Genomic DNA, 15,245 nt, shown 5'->3' on the forward strand with positions numbered 1-15,245 from the left:
TGTCCACTCAATATCCTTTAAAATAAAGAAACTATTTTTTAAAATAATTTTGATTCATAATAATAATATGTAAAAAGTCATAAATTTAGTACAAGATTTATTTTAATAATTGAGAGATTTGGGATGATTTTATGTATTTAAATATTTTTTTCAATGTCTTAAACTTCCAATTAGTTTCATATCTTTCTATATTTCTTCAAATCATTTTATGCTATAAAGGAATTGAGATTCATGAAAGGAAGGTAGGTGTGGAAAGCACTTCATAACACTAATCTAGTGGGGGAGATAGTGCAAATTTTCTTTATAAATCTTAACTATTATGAAATCAAAAACACATTCACAAGGATATAATGAACATACATAAAGATATTCAATAATGAACACATTATATACCATGAGATAAACCCTTTTAGGAGAAAAACCCCACACCCCAAAAGAATAGTACTTTGGATTCCAAAAAACTAATGGTTACAATACAATATCACCACTTAGTTTCTTCAACAAGAGTTTACAACTAATAATCCATAATTTGAATCAATTTTGGTAGCAAAACATTTCACCTGCAAAACAATTCATAACTAATACTCTTGAAAGCTACTTTAAATAGAGAAATACAACAAAGAAGGAGGCTTCTAGATGAAGCAAGAAGATGGGGTTGTGCAAAAAATTTGGCCCTATTTTTCAGCCATCAAAAAGTATGTAAATGACTCATTGGCATCTCCAAATGAATCCACATTCAAACCTCATAAGTTGGGCAACCAAATGTTACTATTTTGAGATGTGACAGATTTACTTACACGTCTTACAATTGTCATAACTTACAACACATAAATTTGTAAGAGAATCTGTCATATTGTCTATTGTTAGCTTATTCTCTTACAACTTGTCATAACCCAACTTGGGCACTGACCTTCTCCATGCAAAAGGTATCTCCTGTCACTTGTCCATTTTGTCATAAAATCTATCATAAGCTAATACTTATCAATATTCTCAAAATGACAATAAGTTGATAAGGTGTATAGTCTTTATGTTATATTATTGTCCTCTTGTGATTAGGGTTGTTACAGGTTTACCTTCTACCAGCACAAGGCCTGATAAGAAGAAGAAAAATCCAAACAAAGAGGTTATGAGCTTAACTGACATAACATCAAATAATAGGTCACTTAGGGTTAGTGATATAACTGATGACAATGTCAAATATGTAAGTATGGTTATTGGGTACAAAGTTGCTCATACCAATAGGCTTAATTATGTTTCCAATCTATGCATTCAGAGTGCTCATGAAATAGTGAAGAACAATGCTATAATTGATATTTGTGAGTGGTTGAAAGATGAACTGATAGAAAATTTGAATAAGATTATTTATGGTGACAAGAAGGGAACTTTCAAATTTGGGAACTTACTTGTATGTTTAATGCTATATTTCTCAAAGGAGATTCCCGGTATAGGACACAGACTTTGCATATGATATCTCTGTTGGAAAATAGATCAATGAAGCAATTACTGGCATGGGTTCTGAAGGTGACAAGTAGGTAAAAGAGTATTTCAAAAAATTTCAAGCTAAAATGAAGGAAAGGGTAAGAATCCCTCAAAGTGTTGTTGACAAATATGATAAGAAGATATGCTTTGTTGTTAAGAGAGATGAAACATGGATGGAGGCAGTTAGACCTAGAACTATTTGGATAACAGAGATGGGTTATGAAGTGGACTTGAACATTCTTGAATCTTATGCAAAGATACTTATTGATGCACCACTAGAACCGACTGAGAAGATAGTTGGTACAGTTGAAACAATTGAGAGTGATGTAGCTATTCAGAAGAAGAGGAAGAAAAGAGATAAAATATTGAAAGATGCATCGAAGTTTATTGCAGATGTTAAGAAGGGGTTGTTGGGACTTGATCAGATGAGTGGTGTTGTTGAAAGCATGAAGGAAAGTAAAACTAAACAACTATCGGTAGCACATGTTTCACCAGTTTTTACCTCATCTGAGACTTACAATGACAAGGTTGAATGATTCAAAAGGGTAGAAAGGAAGAAAAGTAAATCCTCACCGACACCTGCTGCATCACCAAAGAGGACAAGGACACCTAGAAAGAAACAACAAGTTGTGATTGAGCCCAGTGGTCTGAAGAAGAAAGTTACATGGAAGCAACCGGAACCTAAGGTAATAGATACTCTTTCCCTGGAGAAGCTTGTTAATGAAATAACTCAGGATGGAAATCTTGGAAATGTTAGCAAGTTTTATCATTCTTTTGAAGATTCTGATAAGGATACCATTGACGAAAGTATAATTTTATATCTAGACATATATAAGAAGGTACTTATTAAGGTTATAGATGTTCTTCCAAATGATCTATATCTAAGACTTGAAGCCAAAAGAATATCTATTATGGAACTTGATAAGAAATTGAAGGTTGAGGTTCTGTTGGTGGTTCACCCTATTAACTCTAGATAGGAGATAGATGATTTAATATCTGAAGCCAACCAGACAGTTTTTGCAAGTGGTCACCGACAAGTTAGCCTCATGGTCAGCATAATAAAAGAGATAGCAGATGAAACAACAGATAAGTGGGATATATTTTTTGTTGAGAAAGAGAAGAGGGAAGAAAAAGATAGACAAAAAGTTGACAAATCCTTCAATAAGGTATACTAGAAGGGTGACAAAGGAAAGAATAAGGTTGGTAGTGTTCCTGATCTAACCATAAAGGACAACTTACCCCCATCAGCTGAAGACACCCCACCAGTAGTAGCAAAGGCACCAGCACAAGCACATGATCATAATGAAGAGAAGTCAGAGGAAGTAAAAACAGACAATATTGATCCCAAGTCAAATATTATATTTACAATGAATGTTGACACTCAAGACATCAATATTGAAGTGGATAAAACCTCTATTTCAGAAAATGTTGAGAATAAATCTGAATCTATAAATGTTGACACTCAGCAGAATATTGAGAAACCGGCAGAAAAAGAACAAGAACAGATGACATCTAAACCGAAAGTGAATAAGAGTGAGATCAAGGAAGAAAAAGAGATTAAAGAAGTGGTTAAGGTGGTTGAACCGGTATCTGGTGAATAAAAGAAAATTATTGCAGAATCTAGAACATCCACTATGGATTTCAGACCGACAAATGTCACTGATGTTCTATTGGATTCAATAAAGAAGATAACTGAATGCAATGCCTTAGCATTTAAGGCTATTGATGGAAATTTACCAATTTTGCAAATGATTGCACCAACATGCAAGGTGGATCACATTGTTGGCTCTATAGGTAAATTGGACACATTGTCTAAATTCATTTCTTCTAACATTCAATCTTTAGACAAGATTAATGAGGAAACTATTCAGGAAAGGGTTAGTAAAGAAAAGGAAGAATTCTTTGACAAAACAATAAACAATTATACATAACAGATTGATTCATTATTACCGGCATTGAATTCAACTATTTTGGAATACAAGGAATTGCATCGGGAAACCTACAAACCTCATCATTTGACAGCAAACAATGATGAACAGATAAAACAAACATAGGAAGTGTGTAGGGGAAAAAGCGAGACTAGGTTAACATGCCCTAATCCTATCTTTTGACACACATTACGGAATATGAAAGAGCCTAGAGATATCGCACAATTGGCTACTTCTTTTTGTGAAAGAGAGAGCCACGAGATATCTATTAGGATTTCTATTCCCTTGTTGAAATTGAAAGATAAAATGATGCAAGTTCAATCCCTAACCTCAAAATGCAAGTAGGAACTAATGACAAGATTGCAGAATTGAACTTAAATGATGGAAAGCTGTAAACACAAGGATAAGACAAGGATGAAAATGCATACCCGGAGTTAAAATCTGACTAAAAATGTTCGGGACGGGGGCGCGGGTGCCACTGTCCTGATTCTGCCCCTGAAACTGCTCCGGAAACTGCTGTTTTTGCACTTTGGAAAAAGCTGTCAAAAATGCTGAAAATGCTGTCGGACCAGGGCGCCCAGCGCCCCTGTCCCAGGGACCAAGGCGCCCAGAAGGGACCAGGGCGCCCAGCACCCCTGTCTTGGCAGGACCAGGGCGCCCCACGCCCCTGTCCTGGTCTTTTTCTCTGAAATTTGGTGGGAAGGTCGGTCTCAGTCTGCTTCTCCCGGATCTGCAACCTGCGGCGTCGTCCGAGTCCCGAAACCTGCACTTATATCTGAAAAGGTGTTTGGGCGGCTATATAGGGTTTTGCCTTAGTCAAACCCCCGCTTCGGTGATTTCCACCTCCACGAATAGCCAAGTTGTATTGTAAAATGTATTGTGTGTGCAGACCTAGTGTGTGTGCAAGGTCCAAAAATGCAAGAAAGCAAACTAGAGCAACCTAGAAAGTAAACCCTAATTGCTTGTAAATGATAATGTAAATGCTCTAAATCAAGATGCATAGTGATCTAAAGCATGAATAAAGGATATATTGAAGCTTATGCAAAGACATGAAAACAACATGAAATCATACCCAACCCTCAAGGGAGGAGTACAAGCCAATCTTCAGTCGGTAATCTCCTATTGCTCTTCAATGTCTTCCAAGCCCTAAGTGAATGAATGAAATTGATGAATACTTGATAGATGGATGTTGAATGTTGTTGAAGTCTTCAAAGATCTGCTCTTTCGCTGCATATGAGGCCCTGAAAATAAAAAATCGGATCCTTTCCAATGAGGAAAGAGAGCTTTTATGTATGAAACCCTAGGTTGTAAATTCGTATTTTGGCCGACCTAGAGATTGAATGTCCCGCCAATTTCTTGGGGTTAAGCTTTATTTTATGATTGGATTGTGCTCCCAAAATTTCGGGAAAAATGTCCGGGACCATGTTGCATGGGCGCCATGGTCCCGACAACTTTTCACCAAATTTTCAGGGCCGTCAGATATGATGATTTTAGAGAGAATCCCGAAGTTACAGGTGATTTTGAGATGTTTTGACCCCCGAAATCAAGCCCCCAAGTTCAAAATAGGACCTAATTAGGGTTTTTGATTAAATGATGTATTGGAAGAATAAAATGAAAGGGGCACACTTTAATGAAAGGGCCCAACTTTATGATATGGGAGATGATAAAATAGGACCTTAGACCTAATTAATTTAATTAATTAAGCGCTAAAGGGGAAATGCAATGCAAAATGCAAAATGCGCCAAGGCGGGTGCTAAACTAGGTGTGAAATTGTACCACCCTAGCAAGTGCGTACAATTTACGACACTACATTTAGCCCCCACTTTAGTGGTCATATGAACACTACGTGCATATGCAAGCTAAAGTACAGAAAAGTAAACATTATTTGAAAAAGGATATATCCATAAGTCTGTCGAACGAAGCCCCCAGCAGTATCTGCAGTACACAGTTAGGAACCGCACCCTACAAAACACACGTTAGATCACAAAATCACCTAATGCTTACTAAGGAAGGTGATGAAAATTCGAGGGTAGCTATATGCCCCCCCCTGTTTCGGCTTGCTAATTTTAGTGAGTTGAAATAGGGTATCATGTTTACCTACTTCGAATTGTTAAAGAATATTGATGACAAATGCTCACAAGAAGATTTGATATGAGATCAAAAACTAATGGAGAATCATTTGGTAAGAAAGAGGACTAAATCTCAATTTCAACACAACAAAGAGTGTGAGGATTTGAGAGTTCTCTAACACAAGATGAAGGATGTACATGGAAACAAAATGCAAAGAGAAGAAAAAGAAAGGAAAAAAAGGCATGAATACACACATTGGTGATCAATGAGTTAGACAAATATAACATCTTCTAGAATAAGACAAAGAAGAGAATAAGAATGCAATACTTCCTTCTTTTGCGAGTTGAAAGTGATTCTTAATGAAGGATGATGCTCCTTTTAACCCGATTGGGAGAGTGAATTCATTATAGATGTATTTTACCAAGTGCAAAAGAGGTTGTAGTCAAGGACTTACACCTCTTGTAAGAGAGAATCCTTGAACAAACAACAACAAATGCGTACAAGGAATAACATCAAGTAATAAAGTTCACACCATCCACAAAATAGGAAAAAGTGGATCCTTAGATAAAAATAAGGAAAGATCATTGCCTCAATGAGAAGGACTTACACAATCTTCTAGGGAGAGATTTGGACATAAGCAAAAGAAGAGATATATGAAATCACTCTTGTCCCCATAGGAACAAGAAAATTAGGCTATTATGTTGCTTCAAAAAAAATATGATTGCACTTGACATTGTACCATCATGAATGACAATGAGCCCCCAGTGAATGAGCTACCAATGTCACATAATGATGAGCAACATAATAGCCATTACTGTTATTTAAAGACATGATAGATTGAATGAGGTATTTGAATATGACATGCTAAATGCTCAACTATAAGTGAGATCAAAAACATGTATAAAATGATAAAAATTGAAGAAGAAAAGTCACAAGAAATCTTAGAAGAGGGATGAGTGTAATTTATTAGAGCCTTATCCCTAGAGGAAAGGACTTTATGATGAATAGGAGATAAAGATTCATAAGTGGATTTAGAAATTTGAGGGGAGTCATAAAGAGATTTGCTCATCGCCAAGATTTCCTTATGAGGGGAATGAGAGTTGATAGAAGTAGAAGATGATTTAGTTGAAGTGAGATCATCATCACTACTAAATATAGCATTCACATTGAGAGATGGTCTTTTAGATGCTTTAGTGCGTTTGCAGGGATTATAGCCAAGTCCAAAGGCATAATTGTGAAAATTAGTCTCTAGAGGAACTTTTATCCCTTGTTCATGAGCACCACAACCTTTTCCATGATAGCCATGCTTAGCAAAAATGTGAAAACCACGACCATAACGATCAGCCATTTCAGGAAGATAAGGTGGTTTTTCATAAGACAAAGAATCAAACTCTTCATAATTAGAGGTGTGAGGAGAAGAAGTTTGAGAAGCGGCCACAAAATTATTGTTCATAGATTCAGGTAAGACTGATTGATCTCTAGTTTCTTCCTTCTTTTTACCTTTAAGATCTCTAGGAGGAACCCTATATTCACCTACAAAGGTGGGATTAAAATCAAGAGATCCCCAATCGTCTTCCGCGAGAACCTTCTCAAGATCAAAAGCCTTTTCATGTGTAGACTCAAGTCCAGAAGGATCTTCTTCAGGAGCTTTAGGCTCATCCAAAGAATTTTGATTATCAGAGGGTGATGATTCATCCATAGGTATCTTGTTTAACGAGTCATCACTAGAAGAGGAAGGCTTAGAAGAACTCCCTTTGGAAGTAGATGTTTGCAAACAAGCCTGAAGTTTAGTATCACCTATCAAGGTATATGTCTTATTGTTATAAATAAATTTAACTTGTCTATGCAATGTAGAGGGGATAGCTTGCATACAGTGAATCCAGGGTCTCCCTAATAACAAGTTGTATGTTAGATTTCCAGACATAACATGGATAGGAGTAGGCAAAGTAACAGGTCCCACTGTGACGGGTAAGGTGATAATACCTAATGAAGACTTAGCCACATTATCAAAGCCTCGAATGGGATGAGAGTCAGGCTCAATAAGGGATGTATCCACATTCATCTTATGCAATAAATTAATGCTACACACATTAAGGCCAGAGCCATTATCTACCAGTGTTCGTCTTATAGCAGTGTCATTTATGATAACCACAATCATCAAGGGATCATATTGATGTTGAATTTCACTAGTAGGCAACTCATCTTGGGTAAACACAATTTGAGCTTTAGGATTCATCACAGAGTTAACCAAAGACACTATATTACTAGATGTATTAGGTGGAGGAACATTCAAATCTTTCAAGGCATCTTGTAACATTCGATGATGAGCAGAAGAAGTTTGTATCAAATCCCAAAGAGATATCTTTGCCGGAGTAGTTTTAAGTTGTTCAATAAGATCATATTCCTTACCAAGAACTTGTGAAATACGAGGAGCTTGAGGAAGAATAGGTTGGGAAGGAGGAAGCGAAGTGGGGATAACTGGAGGAGGATTAGGTTGCGTATTGTTTCTTGTGTTATAGGTATGAGCAACCGCATGATAACTCTCTCTAGTCAGTTGCTTAGCATACTCATAAGGGCTCTTAGTAGAATAACCTCCTTGCACAGTAATAATAGATTTCTTAGGAGTGCAAAAAGAATCATTAGCATAACCACCTTGAACCACTAAGATAGGCTTATTTAAAGGTTGAGAATTTTGAGAAGGACAAGCACCTTGGACAGTGAAGAGAGGTTTGTTAGGTGTCTCATTCACATGTATCAAATTGATTGAGGATGGTTTAGAGGAATGAACAAAAGTGTTGGAAGAATTATTCATAGTCTTCTCTTGCACTAAAATCTTATCACGGATTAAATCAATTTTAGGAGAGAGACAAGGGGTAAGCATTGATGTTCTAGTAGGAAGAGGAAAGGTCATATCATCCTCTATCATCAAAGGATCTACATGGGGAATAAACTCTCTAGGAAAAGGATCAACACTACTCTCTAAAGTCTCACTTTTGAGAGGGAGATCTTTGAAAGAAATGTTAACCATCTTGCTTTGAACTAGGGTTTCCTTATGAGTAGAACTAAGTTGAGGAAAGGGAGAATAATTGAGATTCAAGGAAGGTGAGAAATTATCAAGGGAGAGAGAATAATCTACACCTTCTTCTAATGGTTCATCCCAAATAGTGAGGTTGTTGAAAGGAATGTTTAAAGTATTGTCAATTTCGGGAGAGGAGATAACATTGTTTATTAATTCTTCATCCTTAGGAGGGAAAGCATCAATAAATGTGTTAAACTCATCCTCTTTCCTCAAAATATGTTTAATATGATCTTTAGGGGAGAGAGAATTAAGGAAATTGCTTATTATTTCATCTTCTTTCTCTAAGGGATGCTTATGGGTAAGACCAACTTTAGGAGAAGGGTAAGCATTTACCATTAATTCATCATCTCTAGTGGGAATTTTGTTGGAAAAGGAAATGCCATCACTAGGGATTGTAGGGATAATGTCATCTTCTTGCACACAAGGATCCTCAGGAAGGGAGCATTTTTTAGGAGACACAAAGGCATCAAGGGCATCATCCCACAAAGCATGATCATATCTATTAAAAGGTTTATCTTTTGATTCAAAAGGAGATATTTCCTCATAGAGGGGATTATTGAACACAACCATGTTACTAGATTCAGTGGAAGAGTTGATAGGAATGTACCCTTGAGAGGAACCATTTGACTTATCTTTCTCATCACATCTAAATGGCATAGTAACAAGGTTTATGAGTTTTTGGTAAAATGAAGGTTTGGTATATTTAGGTTTCAAAAATTCATCTAAAGTGGTGGTTTGAATACTATTTGTATGTTACAATAGAAAAATTAATCTTGTAGTGGTGGTTTGAATACTATTTGTTATGATATTTTGTTTTAAAAAGGACTAATTCAAAGAGGGTAACTTAAATAATTAAAAACATAACATACAAGTTTAATAGTAGAAATTGAGATGGTTTAGATGATTTTAAAGACTCTTTCTCTTCCTTATTTATATGAATAACTATATAAGGATTGAAACCTTCATGTAACTAAGCCTTATTAAGTATTCACAATTAATGAACAAAAATATTGGGATTAAGCATGCAACAAGTGCTTATCCTTAATTTATATAACAAAATAGAATATTAGTTTTAAAGCACGAGGACTTTTCAGTTCTATATTTTACCCACAGTAAAAAAAAAATATTTTGTAAGTATCATTTTATAATATGATGCATATTATGCAGTTCAATCAATCTATAATAGTTCATTAAATATTATTTAATGTGATCTATTTTACAAATATAAATAAATGTGATATACTTCACTATTTGTCAAAAAAAAAAAAATGTTTGCATGATTTAGAGAAAATAAAATATGGAAATAGCATTTTAGATGCTTTATCTATAGATGCATTTAGCATACAGATCTTCAATTCATCAATCTATACCATTTCAAGAGGATAGCATTCTAGAACAAGATATCTTGCAAGTTTTTTTTGGATTTTTTAGTGGGTTTGGATGCAGAAATGAATGTTTTTAAATTATATCAATACATAACAATAAATCATACAAAATGTGTATCATGTTAGGTCATAAGACTAGCATGAAATGGTAGAAGTTTACAAATTTGAAATTGAAACTTTTCAAATTTGTCAATCAGTTTTGCATGACTAGTGATTGATCTTTGATTCTATGCAATCAAATAGGTGCACATCTTTGGTTAAGGAATGAACGTTTTAGATGGGTACAATGATAGACATATGTAGTAAAAAAAATAGAGATGAATATGTAGAAATAAATGCAAACAAAGATAACTTAAATCAAATATATAAAAATATATGTAAATGAAGATGAATAAAAATTGTAAAATAGATCCAAATTCATTAAAATGCACTATTTATCAGAACATTTCATTAAAATGAATCCAGACCTAAACAAGAATACATATAGCTATACAAATTTTACAATTAATAGTTATAAAACTATAATTTTTTTACCTCATAAAAGGTGAAATTCATGTTAAGCACGCATAATGAAAACATCATACCTACTATTAAAATTTCATCTTTCTTGCTCTCGCCAGAAGAAAAAGGCTCTCTGATCAACAGAATGTAACTCACTTCTAGTAAGAAACTTGGCATATTGCACTTTTAAGTTTAATCACACAGATCCTATCATGTTATATTGTAAAATGTAAGATATTAATATCTGGAACATTGAGATTTCCATCTATTTCCTTATTTACTTAGTTAATATCTTATTTATTTGGCCTACATCTTATGCAGAGAAAGAGTGAAAGATGAGATGTGACTAGCATTCAGGCAAACAAAAGCCACGACCATCGTCACACTCGCCAACGTTACAGCATGGTATAAATCCACCATTAAAAGGACAGTCAAGTGTATTATCACAATGATCATATTCACTGCACATATAGTCGCCTGAAACCAGAACGCCCACTCCAAATATGACCATCGCCATTAACAAAATGCTCAAATATTTCAGGTTTCCCAATTTCCACGCCATTTTTTTCTCGCTTTAGAAGATGAAGACTCTGCGTGTAGTATGCCTTATAATTATAGAAATCTCCAGGATTAATACGTCAGCTTTAACTTAGGCTGGCGATTATATCTAGAATCCGATGTGACTTCACCTTTGCTCGAGTTAAAATTGATGATAAGCGTGCGATGGAATTTAGGAAGCGAGGCCGAACCTTGGCGACATAACATTTGCTGTGCAGGCCAAAACAAATGGATGGAAATGGAAACAAGATTTCGATGAAGCCAAATTGTTTAATGTCCGTTCCCTCGGGCGGAGGTTAATTGTTTCCTCGATAGAGTCGAGAAAATATTAAACCTCCAAGATAATCTTGAATTTAATGAATAATACTTTTTATGAGTAAGTCCAAGTTTTTTATTAATTAGAAAATAAAAGTATACAGGTTCACAATGAAAGGTGAATGGATACAAGTAAATCAGACTTAGACGGGATTGAGATTAGAAATACAAAACAAAACAATTGAGTGTCAAATTTAAAACATATATTGATAGATTAAACTAAATTGTCATGAAATGAAATGAAATAAGGTGAAAGATCATATTAGGTTATCTTACATTTTTTTTATTAATATTTTAATGTTGCAATGATTTTGATTAAAATAAGTGGGGAAGGGCCCCAATCCATTACAAATCTGACACAATACATCAAAAACCATGACTAGATAGAGAAACAACAAAATGGGGCAATCAACAAAGTAACAATAGAGTTGGACTATTTACTTGACAAAACCTTTCATTTTCATAGAAGCACCATGAGCGGTAGTAGCCTTGGCTACTTTAGTAGCCAACAATAGTTTCCTTAGCAGGTCTACATAGGATGCTCATTAATTGGAGCCAGAGGAAACAATAGTGGCCCCAACACAATCAACCAACATCTTAGGAAATGAAGTCCCACCCATAGTCATAGAAAAAACACCCAAAGAGGAACCCAAATCTAGAGAATCTAGCTTAAGAGCCCCCAAAGTCAAATCCCCAATTTAAGCCACCGCATGACCAAGAATAGGCCAGGAAGAACAATCACTAAGAGAAGAAATATCTACCACCTATGAACAACTGGGTAAACCAACTCTTCAGCTGTGATGAGCCTTGAACCTACATCAGTTGTCCATGTCTTTCAATGGTTCAACCAACCAATCCACATCCCAGGTTTTTTTTTTTTAAATTTATTATTCACATAGTTAATAATAAATAACATATAGCTATTATATCATATAATAATTAAAAAAATTTAATGCTAATTATTTTGAATAATGTATTGTTAAATGTTTTAATCTTATTATAATTATTTTATTGAAATTTATAATTTTTGTTTTGGTCCAAAATTTAAATTATTTTCTTTTAAATAGTTAAATATGTTGAAAAACATAATTTATATTAGTAAAATGGGCAAATTGTATTGTTGTGAACTTGTTCAAAAAAATATTTTAAATAATATAAATAAGAATACTAGTAAATATATAAATTATTGATAATCATGACAAATTAAAAAAAAGGAGAAGTCTTGGAAGGGCTTACTATTCTTAAAAGTTATTGTGATGAGGATGAAGAAGAACAAGAAAATAAAGGGGCTACAAGCAAGGGAAAAAATGGTAGGTCTTAGAAACTGAACATGAAGACCTATTCACCAAGGTTGAAAATATGGAAAATTTTTGAGAGAACATGAGTTGTGAGAAAAATAGAAAAAATTATTGCCTTGGAGAGGGCCATGGAACATTAGTGAGAATTAACAACAATCTTATGCACAAAATTGTGACTAGGATGTTCATTTTGGGGACAAAAGTTGAATAAAAGGCAAAGAAGAATGCACAAATGAACAAGATAGTGGATAAAAATAAAGGAAATAAGATTGCAACAACCATTGCATGGGAGGAAAATTTGGAGCAAATGGTTGAGGACTAAAACTCTATTTGCTAGTCTTTTATAATTATAGTATTGTTTAATATTTTTGGTTAATTTTGTTTCCTTTGTGTTGTCTCTAGACTCTTTTAACATGTTTTATTGGATAATGGTTTTTTTCAGCTAGTTGGTTTGTGTTGTGTTTTTCACTATCATGCCCTCCAAGACTCTAGTTATGCTAGTCTTTTAAGGGTTGGGAGCCCTTCCTCCATTTATATTAATAAAAAGAAATTAAAAATACATAATTATGAATTAGTTAGAAGATTTCATAGAGAAGATTCTTAATTTAAATTATTTTCTACGCAATGAGTTTTATAAGATATTTCAATTTAGAAAAAAATCAAATGAGAAAAAAAGAGAAAGATAACAAAGTATATTTAATGGTAACTGAAAAAATAATAGTTTCAAAAAACATGAAGGCCATATTTGTAAAAGATTTGGACAAGAGAAAAAAATCATATATCAAGGTATTCTCAATTTGTTCCACCATACTTCCACATTGTCGAGACAAATAGCTTGTTTTCTTTTTAGTTGGAACTATTACAATACAATCGAAGTAGTGGCACATATAAGGATCTCATAGGTTGATATTGACAAAAAATGTGAAGCTAAGTTGGTATATGCAAGAGTTGAGGAAATGATTGACAAGAGAAAGTTTAATCCCTTGAGTGGTACAAGAAACATTAACATTAAAGAAATATGGAGAATGAAGGATGTTTCTAGATTCAAAAGTGATTAATAAGATTAAGATATAGGTTGTTGGATTTCCATATAACAAGTCTTAAAATTCAATGGGGTTGTTGAATCTTTGAGGAGTCATTTGGGTATGAGTACCCAAGATTCTTAGAAATTTCCATTTTATGGGTAAGGAAGAATATTTTTGAGAAGATGCATCATCACACATAAGATTTTGGAAGGATAAATATGTATTGTTAATCCCATTGTTTGAGATTTCCCCTTGTCTCTCTCTTAGAGAACTTGGTGAAGGTTCTCGTGAATGTGCAAAATGAGTATAAAATTGTATTGGGATACAATTTATGAAACTACAATGGTATCCATTTGGAATCACAAATCTCAATCTTGTTCTGAAATAGTCAAGCCACTTAGAGGATATTACATGGATGTTTAAAAGTATTTGGGATAATTGTGTTTATTTATTTGAAATAGGAATTATGAATGAAACCTTATTATGTCAAGAGGAGTATTACACTTATAAAATGAATTTAAGAACTTCTATCAATAAAATGTCCATTGATTTAAATTGACATTCATTTGCCTTTTATATATAAATAATTTTAGTCATCTAGTAATTGAAATTAATATTTTAATTTTTAACTTGTAAGGTATAGATAAAGATTCCTTTGGATAAAAATACAATTCCTTTAAAATATTAAATAATAAATAATCATTCAATGGGTCTTGATATCATCTCTAAAAGATCAACGTAATTGAAGTAAGTTTTTAAATTCATATTAAAAAAGTTTATAACAATTTTTTACGAATATTTAAAAATGAAAAATAATTATTTCTATCTTTAAATATTTTTAAATTAATAATATTTATTAATAAATATTATAAAATGATATATATTAATATTATAAATTATGATATTATATTATTTAACTAGAATAATAAGGAATTACATTATTATATTATATTATATTATTAATATTTAGTAATTTCATTTCCTTTTTGAAACTAAAATAATAATATCGAGTATCTTTATAGTTATTATCAATTGAATTAGATAATTCATAATTACCTCCTTATCACTTCAAAATGACATTTCTATTTTTCAATTGATATTCTTGGTCTTATCCTCATCTTTCATTTGATTTTCCTTAGAAAAGACTACAAATGAGATCATTATTTTTGTGAAGGTAGACCTAACAACTACATACTTTTATCATACCTCTTATTCTTGTATTTTAGTGGATGTAGATATTTCCAAAGCTTTATTTAGGAAGATTTAATTATAGGTTAATGAAGATCATAGGACGTAACTGATCAACTATGAGGGTATTCCTTTTCACTATATAAAATACTTTACTACAAGACACTTGGACTTTACTTATCCTTGTGGGTCTCATAAATCATTACCCTCAACTCAGTGGACAAATGCTTATTGTGATCACCTAAGAATTTTTCGTACTCATATAGATGATAACTATATATATTCAAATTATACTCTCTCAACTCCTTTGGTTACCGTAGCTCAAGACACTAATTATTTTACTATCCCAACATGACTAGAGGTTGACTCTATTATTCTCAAAACTTAGCATGTACTAAGTTAGCTATTCTAGGCACTTA

Source organism: Cryptomeria japonica, chromosome 7 (assembly GCF_030272615.1).
Source record: "Cryptomeria japonica chromosome 7, Sugi_1.0, whole genome shotgun sequence".
Classification (NCBI taxonomy): Eukaryota; Viridiplantae; Streptophyta; class Pinopsida; order Cupressales; family Cupressaceae; genus Cryptomeria; species Cryptomeria japonica.